Source organism: Venturia canescens, chromosome 9, assembly GCF_019457755.1.
Source record: "Venturia canescens isolate UGA chromosome 9, ASM1945775v1, whole genome shotgun sequence".
NCBI lineage: Eukaryota > Metazoa > Arthropoda > Insecta > Hymenoptera > Ichneumonidae > Venturia > Venturia canescens.
In genome coordinates this window covers 2,411,436-2,421,026 of record NC_057429.1, presented here as the reverse complement: position 1 = coordinate 2,421,026, position 9,591 = coordinate 2,411,436, and the positions used below count along the sequence as shown (strand labels likewise).

Sequence of the window (9,591 nt, the reverse complement as noted above, 5' to 3'; positions counted from 1 at the left end):
TGGTGTTGGGGCCACGGGAGAGCTCGTTGCCGAGCGTTTTTGCCCTCCCCGTGATGTTGATGGGGTGGGCTCTGTCGTGGTTAAACCGGGGCTTGCTTCGGGGCTTGTTTCATCCCGCTCTGGAGGGTCCGGGCTGTCCAGCAAGCTTTTCAGCCGCTGTAATGGACGCCTGGATTCTTCCAACTGCTCTAGTTGCTCCACCAGAGCAGGGATGCCGTCCTTCACGGTCCGGTTGACGTTAGGCTGTTTTTTAATCGCATCCAACATCTTCCGGACCAGGTTCCTCATTTCAGCGAGACCGGCTTGCGTTCGCTCTTCGCTAACGATAAGAAGCTCTCTTAACTCGACGAGCTCCTCTTTCGTGCGCTGCAAACGCTGCCGCTTCTTCCTCGCGCCATTCGGCTTCTGAGCCGCTGCCTTCGTGTCTAGGAGGTTCCCTCGGCGTTGTTCTGCCGAGCGGCCTTCGTTATTGGCTACCATGCTGTAGCTGGAGCCCTCTTTCCCCTTACGCCTTTCTGTGTCTCGCCCGTTCTCGGGGGACGTCAAATCGAGTGCGCCCGAGTCCGTATTCGACTTCGCAGCCGACGCGTAGCTCCGCAACGCCTCTTTGCCTCCCATCCTCCCCTCGCCTGCAATGGATAATTGGTCCCCCCCAAAATCCGTGGGACCATTTACGCCGACCACCGGGGCTTGCACCCGATCGGAATCGACGGCGAGATTCACCTCTTTGAGGCTGCTCGCTTGAGGTAAAGAATTTAAGTTCTTACTCATTGCATCGTTCTTCAAAATGTTTTTGTTTAAGGGTTGTCTCCCCGAGTGCTACTTTTAAGTCTCTGGCTCCTCGCCTCCGACCTGTCCGGCATGGTAGGACCTATGGGTACCCGAAGGCCCCGCCGGCATAGCTCAGGGGTTCATCGGAGCTCGGCCCCTCCCACCTGTAGCAGGCAGCACATGGAAGGTATCGGTTTGCTTTGGTCCACGAGAGTTATTTCACTCCTACCCTCTATATCTAGAGGGCGTTCCCGTTTCGGGGACATACCCACCGGAGAGCCAAAACTCGGTCGTCCGATGCGTAAGGGAGCTATTTCCTCTTACCCTTAAACTCTACTGAGTAAAAGGGCATCCCCTGTTGACCAGCCAGGGGACGTGCCGCAGTGAAGTCCGATTCTTCACCCGGGTCCTGCCATTTAGTTGTGCCCCTCTCTGGGCTGAGCTCAGAATAGTGAGGGACACGTAAGCCCCCCCACCACGTCAAGGCGGCAGAAATTAGGGGAGAATAATAATAATAATAATAATAATAATAATAATAATAATAATAATAATAATAATAATAATAATAACAACAACAACAACAACAACAACAACAACAACAACAACAACAACAACAACAACAACAATAATAATAATAATAATAATAATAATAATAATAATAATAATAATAATAATAATAATAATAATAATAATAATTTTTTAATGAAAACAGAAGGATTCTTCGTCATTACTGGGCGGCAGCAAAAAGCGATGGCGAACCTGAGAGAAATGATGAGGAAGAGTGGCAATTGAAAGATGTTGTCCTTATCGAGGACGTCAAGACCGTTCCGATCGGTTGATGACTAGCAAATTCATTGGAAAAGGACACGAAACTTGAACAAAAAAATAAACAAACGTTTGGTAGTGTAAGATTTAAAGCAAGAATTTTGAAAAAATATTTATTTTTTATTCCTTTCTCATGTCAAATAATTGTGATAACAGGTTTTTTTTATCATTTCAAGCAAATACACTATTTCTATGACAAATGATCTCACGGAAGTCGGAGATCAACGAAACATTCGTGTAAATAGGAGGGCTCACAATTAATTCTTCTGGATGAGAAAATCGAGGCGTCTTTTTTATGCCTCGAGAAATGAAAAATACGCGCCTCGATGAAGCCTAGTACCTTATGAAACGAAAGCGTAACACTTTTGCTAATATCGATACAATTTAAGTATGTGTACGTGTTTTTGTCTTGTTGTTTTTTTGCTGTTCAAGCCATTCGTAATAGTGTGGACAACATTACTAATATGTGACTCAGTGAGTTCATATCAGTACGTGGGATGCTTCAGATTCGGTGAACTTGACTTTTGAGCTGTGATAAAGATCCTCTATGCCAGAACCCACGGACATTCCAAGTCACGACTGTATCTGTGGAACAAAAGTTCAAGTCATTTCCACGTAATCTTAGCAGTATTGCCATTCAAATTTGGTCTCATTGATCACTTACCGACTGACCGGGCGACAGGGATTTTCTGAAGAATCCGATGAATTCTTCACGTTCAACTCACCGTCGTCGGTGTTGAAAACTGTCGAATTACCTGTTTTTTTGAATTTTTATATTCAAATAATTGGAAAATTAGAGTGATAAATGTAATTTTGAATATGATGATTTCTAGACGTTTCTGAAGTCTATAGAAGCTTCGATATTATTGCAATTTTCCATTAAATTATTGTATTACAAAACAAAAACTATAGTCGAAAAAAGAAAGATTAACATCGTGATTTTGTTTTTGTTTCGAATCGTAAATCCGGATTTTACCTGAGGGAAAAAGCATCGTATGCCTTAGCTATTCGCCGCTTATAAAAGGTGGCAAACTGTCATCCTCGTCTACCACCAAAATGACTGACATTATCAACTGTAATCGATTCGACCATTTCAAGCCATTGTTGATTGTAGGAACGAAACTTTTCGACTTTGATACGAGCAGCCCAGTCTTTATCGCACATCTGAAAAAAACATTCAATTACTTTTTGTCGTTTTGTACACACAAATTATGGGCTTTCGAATAAACTTACGGCGATGACATCCAAACAAGCATCACAAACTTTACGTATCGCTGGATTCTTATCGTGCATCAGATCTATAAGATATCCTGGGGCTTCTGCAAAAGAATCTGAAATTTCGATTGAAACGAATTTATTCTTGAAGATAAATTTTCCCGAAAAATTCTATCGCAAAATAATAAATATGATCGAAGCATAAACCCTCTAATTACCATTACCAGTCTCGCGAATCAAATAATCCCTCGTCGAGTCGTGCTTCGATATCTGCTAGAATACGTAAATTATTTGCAAAACAATTTCGACGTCCTCCTGTTTCGCTGTAACAATAACGATCCAGAACGTCATTAATTGTAAAAAAAAGAGAATGGAAAGATCAACGAAATAGTTGAAAATCTCGTCTACTTCATATTTTTATCAAAAGGTCAGAAGAAGTTAAATCCTTTACTTTTTTCATGTTGAAAATCAAGAATAAATAATAATCTTCGAACCTTTCAATAACTCTATGAGTGAGAGTAAAATATCCGCCTTGCACAATAATCGGGCGCAATCTTCATCACAAGTTGCAGTGCCAAGTAGAACAACGACTTCAAGAACAAGGTCATCCTGTACTTTTCCTACAAAAGAAAAAATAATGATACTTCGGTTCTTTATTTTGAAAGCGAGAAGTAAAAACGGACTTGAAATGAGGGCAAGGTCACGTCACTTTTAATTACCAGGAACAAAATTGTTTCTTATCCAGGGTATGAGATTGCAACGCTGCAATATTTAAAAATAATCCAAATCCGGCAAAGCCAAGTTTCCGAGGACGCCAACTATTTCCAAAACAAAATCTTGACTGATTCAATGCCATGGCAAAGTCACCCACGAATTCCTTATAAACAAATGAACAATGGTTAATAGAAGACAACTACAAAAGTTCAGGGGACAATGGTAAATCTCAAATCTTATTCACGAGGACATTGCGTAAACGTACCACGAAGTGTTCTTTCGTTGAATCGTATTGGGATATATTTCTTTTCATTTTCATGATCAAGGCATCTTAATTTCTGAACGCTTTGTGAATCAATCCTTGCAAACGATTATTATCGATCATCAGCTGAGCATTTCTGTTGTTTGCAGCAAGATCCTCGATCTCAAGAATCATATCTGTTACCATCGGCATGCAATCCGTATTTCCAAACATCGATTGCACTTTGTCGTCCATGCTCAAGTGATACAAGAGTCCAAGGATCGTTGTTTTGTTCTTGATTTCACCTGTATAAAATTAATTGATAAAAGATGAGAAGTAAACAACCAATTTTTTGTTTCAACAATCAGTATGGAGATAAAATTCTGTTCTAACGTTAAAAAAGAATTTCTCGGATAATAATCCTATATTTTTTCCATTCAAGTCAGCTATAAACTTTAGTTTTCTTCGATCTCTTCTTGCCGGCGGACGTTCTCTTCGCGTTTTCGTTCGAACTCGACATATTAATTGTTTTTATTTCTGGTGGTGCTTGCTCTTCCGCAGTCGACGCTGTCTGACGTTCGACCGAGGTAGTTTGCCGATTCTCGAAAAGCGGAGTCATGCTCGCATTGAAAATAGTGCTTGGAAGATCTGCTCCAAACTCACGTAACAAAAGCCTCTTTTGTTGTTCAATTTTTTTGATCCATTCTAGGTTGCTCCATGTTTTGAGGATTTTCTCGGCGCTGTCGTGTCTCACGCAACACGATGGTCGCTCGTGAATCGGTTCTTGTCGATGCGATCGCGTATAAACTGTCGGACGTTCTCGATCATCCTGAGAAGAAATTCTTATCGATCTTTCATCCAAATTCTCAAGTCGCGAGGGCCCAGGTTGTTCTGTATCGCGGAGAATAATTTCACAGACCGGCTCTTCGCCTCTGTGACGTTCAGTTTCATAGTGCTTCCTTCGCGATTCTATATTGTGCTGATTTGTACAAACCGCAAAATTTTTTATTTCGTCATTGCGAGGTTTGTTTTCAGAATTTTTCAACATTTCGTTATAATCCCGCCTAACACACCGACGCAGCATCGAATCGTTGTCTCTTTTTTGAGCCGCCAGTCTTCGACTTTCGAGCAAACTCGATGCAAGACTTTCTGCTTCGATGAGTTCGCAGGCTGCTTCTACCGCGTTCGGCTAAAGAATTTCATTTGAGGGATTATTCAAAATCAAATACATTCAAATAGAAACGAAAACCAACAATTTTGATTAAGACGAAAATATGATGATTTCAAATGGTGACACAGCTTACCGAGTACTCGCTTCATTTCTCAAGTCAATTTTCTCGACCAGACCGATCGGCTGGTTATAAGAATTTCTTTGCCGCGTACTGTGGTCATAAACTTGGATTTTGCTCGGTAAAATTGGTTTTTGGGACTTGGATGTTGTTTTCGGTATTAACAATTCACTGCAACCGTCCGAAAAGTACGACGAATCATCGCTCACTGAACTACTCGAGCTACTACTGTTTGATGCAGACGTTTTTGGTTTGTAATCGTTCGGGTTATACCTATTTGATGAACATGAGAAAGAAACAAAGCTCAAAAAAAGAAAATCTAAGAAATTGTCAATTCTTGTGTTAATTTACCTCGTGACTTTGTCAGCCTTCGTCGGAGTCATTTTAATCGTAGGTGCGGTTTTGCGGGGCTCCCGATCCTCACTGTCACCATTGCAATTTGGATTTGGGCATTCGATTTCTGTTTCGATCTTTTTCGTTGTTTCTGAACTTTCTACGGTCGCACTGGTGGGTTTTCTACTTTTCGACCTCGTCGTCGTTCGTTTAGGAGACTTTGAACTTCTTTTGTCGACTTCGACAACGCGTCTCTGGGACTTGGCTTCAGAATTTTGACTAAGGACCTAAAAAATTGGGAAAAAATAAAAAATAAATATTTCTTATCATTTTCATGATCAAGGCATCTTAATTTCTGAACGCTTTGTGAATAAATCCTTGCAAACGATTATTATCGATCATCAGCTGAGCATTTCTGTTGTTTGCAGAAAGATTTATACAAAGTGCAATGAGTTCCGGCTTCACGCGCTCACCCTCGGTCTCAAGAATCATATCTGTTACCATCGGCATGCAATCCGTATTTCCAAACATCGATTGCACTTTGTCGTCCATGCTCAAGTGGTACAAGAGTCCAAGGATCGTCGTTTTGTTCTTGATTTCACCTGTATAAAGTTAATTGGTAAAAGATGAGAAGTAAACAAACAATTTTTTGTTTCAACAATCAGTATGGAGATAAAATTCTGTTCTAACGTTAAAAAAGAATTTTTTGGATAATAATCCTATATTTTTTCCATTCAAGTCAGCTATAAACTTACTCTGGCCGAGCAGCTTCACCAATTCCGGGAATAAGCCAACTCTTATCATTCTTCCTTGAAGTTTCGCTTCGTAGTCAGGGGGCCTTCTGAATTCCAAATGTCGTCTGTCAGTTTAATTTTTCTTTCTGTGCTGTTGTCGCTGTTTGTTGAAGGAAACAAAACTAAACCAGTCGTTGTTTCAAACTGTCGTTGACGTTTTTCCATATCATCCTTCCATTCGTCGTAACGTTGCAACTCACACTCAATTATTTCCATGCAAAGAGATCCAATCTAAATAGAATAAAATTCCGTCAGAACATTCGAAGTTGTAATACGGATTATTACTTTAATTGAATGCTTGACTCACTCTATATTCCACTACAATATTGTGGAACTGACTGTACGTTGAAAAACAGAAAAAAATATAAATAATGTTTGTAGAAAGTTCGATGCTTCGTTTCCAGTCTTCTCTCAAGGCTCTTGCTAGAGCGCTCAACAAAGATTCTATAAGAAACAAAAGAAAATTGTTTAATATGTTAATGGTTTTCATTCAAATGTTATGAGCTTGTTTCCATTTTATGAGCGTTGAATCTTTTGGGAATTTTGAAGTATTTTCAAAAATTTACCATTTTTTCTTAGTTCCAGAAGATTGTCAGGAACTCTTGCAAGTCTCAGAATCAATGCTGATCCTTTGATCTTTTGCGGTATAGACTCGTACAACAATTCTATGTAACTTTCAACATTGCTAATTACTGCTCGTTCCATAATCACTGTTGTCCGAATTCACAGTGTTGGACGATGTCGGACGTTCCGGTTGTGCATTGCCATCCACCGAGTTCCCTGAAGAATATTCAGTTTATTGTTTACAACTCATTTTTGTGTGTTTATCTCTGTAGTCAAATAGAATTTCCTCGAATCAGTTAGACGTCCTTAAGGGCTTGAAGATATGGTTAAGCCTCGGTTGATCAGGTACACCAATAAATTTGAGAAGACAATTTGAGACGAAAGGTTATATTAAATAATCAAGCACAAACCATCGGTGGTCGATTTACGTTTCTGAAGATAATAAATCAATTGTTCGACCCCGTTAAGTTTTGATTCGTGGATGAGAAAACATTTTTCCATGACTTCTTTGGCCAACAGAGACACGTTTGTGTCTGCATTGAGACTTTTAAATCTGATGATTTTTTGACATTTCTAACAATGTTTGAGAGAAGGAACATGAGAAATGTTTGATAAAAATTTCGGAAAACTGTATTTCACGAAATTGTGTAAACTTACTTTTCTGTCACCCAGCATTCGGTGACCGAGTTCACCAAGGATAAACGCTTCTACGTCATAATTGACAACAACCGCTTTTTCCGTGGGATGCACGTCGAGATTTCCCGACCACACTTTCCTGGTTTGCAGGAAAATAAATAAATTTCAAAATTTTTTGCGGTGTACACAGAAAACTATTGAAACGTCAGATCGAACATCAGTTGGTGAACTCACCTTTTAAGAAACTTGGCCTCGTCCATATATTTGTGAAAAAAACGTTTATCGCAATCCGTGAAAAACTCGGGAGAGTATATTTTTACTTCAGTGTCGATGATAATTTTGACAATTTTTCTATTTCTGTTTATAAATTAATTAGTTGTAAAAACGTACGAGATCATTGCTGCTGTTCCTCCTCCGTATATCATGAGCCATCCGTGAACTCAGTATATTTTCTAGTTTCACTTTGACATCAATTGTCTAATGTCACGGTGATCGAAGTAGTATCGAACAACTAAACTTTTTTAAAAGTTTTTTCTTCTTTCAATTTTATGATCAATCAATTCATCACTAATGAGATGTACGCTTATCAACAACACATCATAAATTCGATATAAAAATAGTGATTGGCTGTAGTTTGAGAGTTACTTGTAATTTTGCGACAAAAAGTAGTGTGCCTCCCGCGCAGTAGCAGAAGACCGGTTTAAATTGATTCAACTTTTGTGAAGCATTTATTCATTCTCCTTTATTGATTTAACAAGTAGTATATCTGTGTATTGCTGCTTCTTAATTACAGGTTTTGGAAAAACTTTTAACTGTGAAAACAAATAAGGACTTGCTATCATTGGAACAACATTTTAGATGGGTCTGAAAGTATATAATTGGGGGGAAAAAAATTGAAATGGATGAGTTAATCAAACATATGATATACATGATGCATCGTGAATTATTTATTGTTTAAAGGGGGATAACATCGTATAAAATTCATTATTGAAAAAAGAAAATAAATGATAGTGTGAGTAGGTGTAATTGAACGGAAAATTTAGGAAATATTTCAATCAATTTTTCATTCAAAATCGTATACATTTCGATTTAATTCCTACTCGAGCCAAAAATTTGGTTAAACGTGGAAAAAAAATTTAAGTAAAAATAGCTCAAGGCTGATGGAACAATCATTGGGAAAAAATCGTTGTGACCCCTCTCAGCTTACAACGAAATGTGCGATAAAATATATTATTTTTATCTTTGGAATGTTTTCTTTACGAAAGTCGAGAACAGACCCATCAGTTCAGTACAGAAAAGAAAGTAGTGCTTTGATATTCATTCCGTTTTGAGGCTTGCGATGTACAGAGTTTGAGTTATACTCGATTTAACTCTAATGATAAAGAATTGATTTATTTGTACTTTGGAATCAGGTCATTATTAAATCCTCTATGCTGTACTGCTGCACCGTGTTGCACCGTGTTCATAGCGGATTACTGGGCGGTAACTGACTGAAAACCCCCACAGTTCTCTTATGAAACTTCGACGAACACCAGGAACATTTCGATTAAACAAAAAGCTGTAATGAAAAATAGAAAAAATTATTTCTGCAGTAGTTCGTAATTTGTCTTCAATTTATTTTCTTTCTGGGAATCCTTACTCCTTCTCTTTCCTGCTCATTTCTTTCAAGAAAACCCTACTGAGAAGAAGTGGACGGTTGAGGATCGAGGACTTCTTGAGTTGTTCCGTCTTCTAATTCTGTCATGAGAGGATTTATTAAGGAGCATGCAGGAAATGCATTTACTTTGGGAAACAAGGTTTCTGTTTAAATTTAAATAAATCCAAAAAAAAAAAATGATCACACAAGGGAATCGAACCCGGGATCTTCCATTTACCATGACCGAGCATTACTCACTACGCCATCATCAACCACTGATTCGATAGGAACAAAGGGTGTATATAGAGTGTGCATAAATTGTGGTGAACGAAAGATATAAATTGTGATTAAATCTTTTTCTTCTATTAATTTACAGATAATTGGGAATAAATAAACAGCACTTAGTTTAATGTAGGATAAAAATTCCATCACAATTCTTCTTGGAATAATACACTCATTTCCGATTAAAATTTGTTTTTTTCTCATTATCTCTACAACATTGTTGCAATTTTCCTTTTCAAAACAGATTTACTAAAAAATCGTCATCGTGCTGGTGGTGGTGCTCTCTGTTTT

General features: G+C 38.6%; 1 pseudogene; it reads right to left on the bottom strand.

Annotated features, from left to right (window-relative positions):
* Nucleotides 1–1,816: 1,816 nt before the first annotated feature.
* Nucleotides 1,817–7,642, bottom strand: LOC122416234 (kinesin-associated protein 3-like; annotated as a pseudogene).
* Between the last annotated feature and the right edge of the window lie 1,949 nt (nt 7,643–9,591).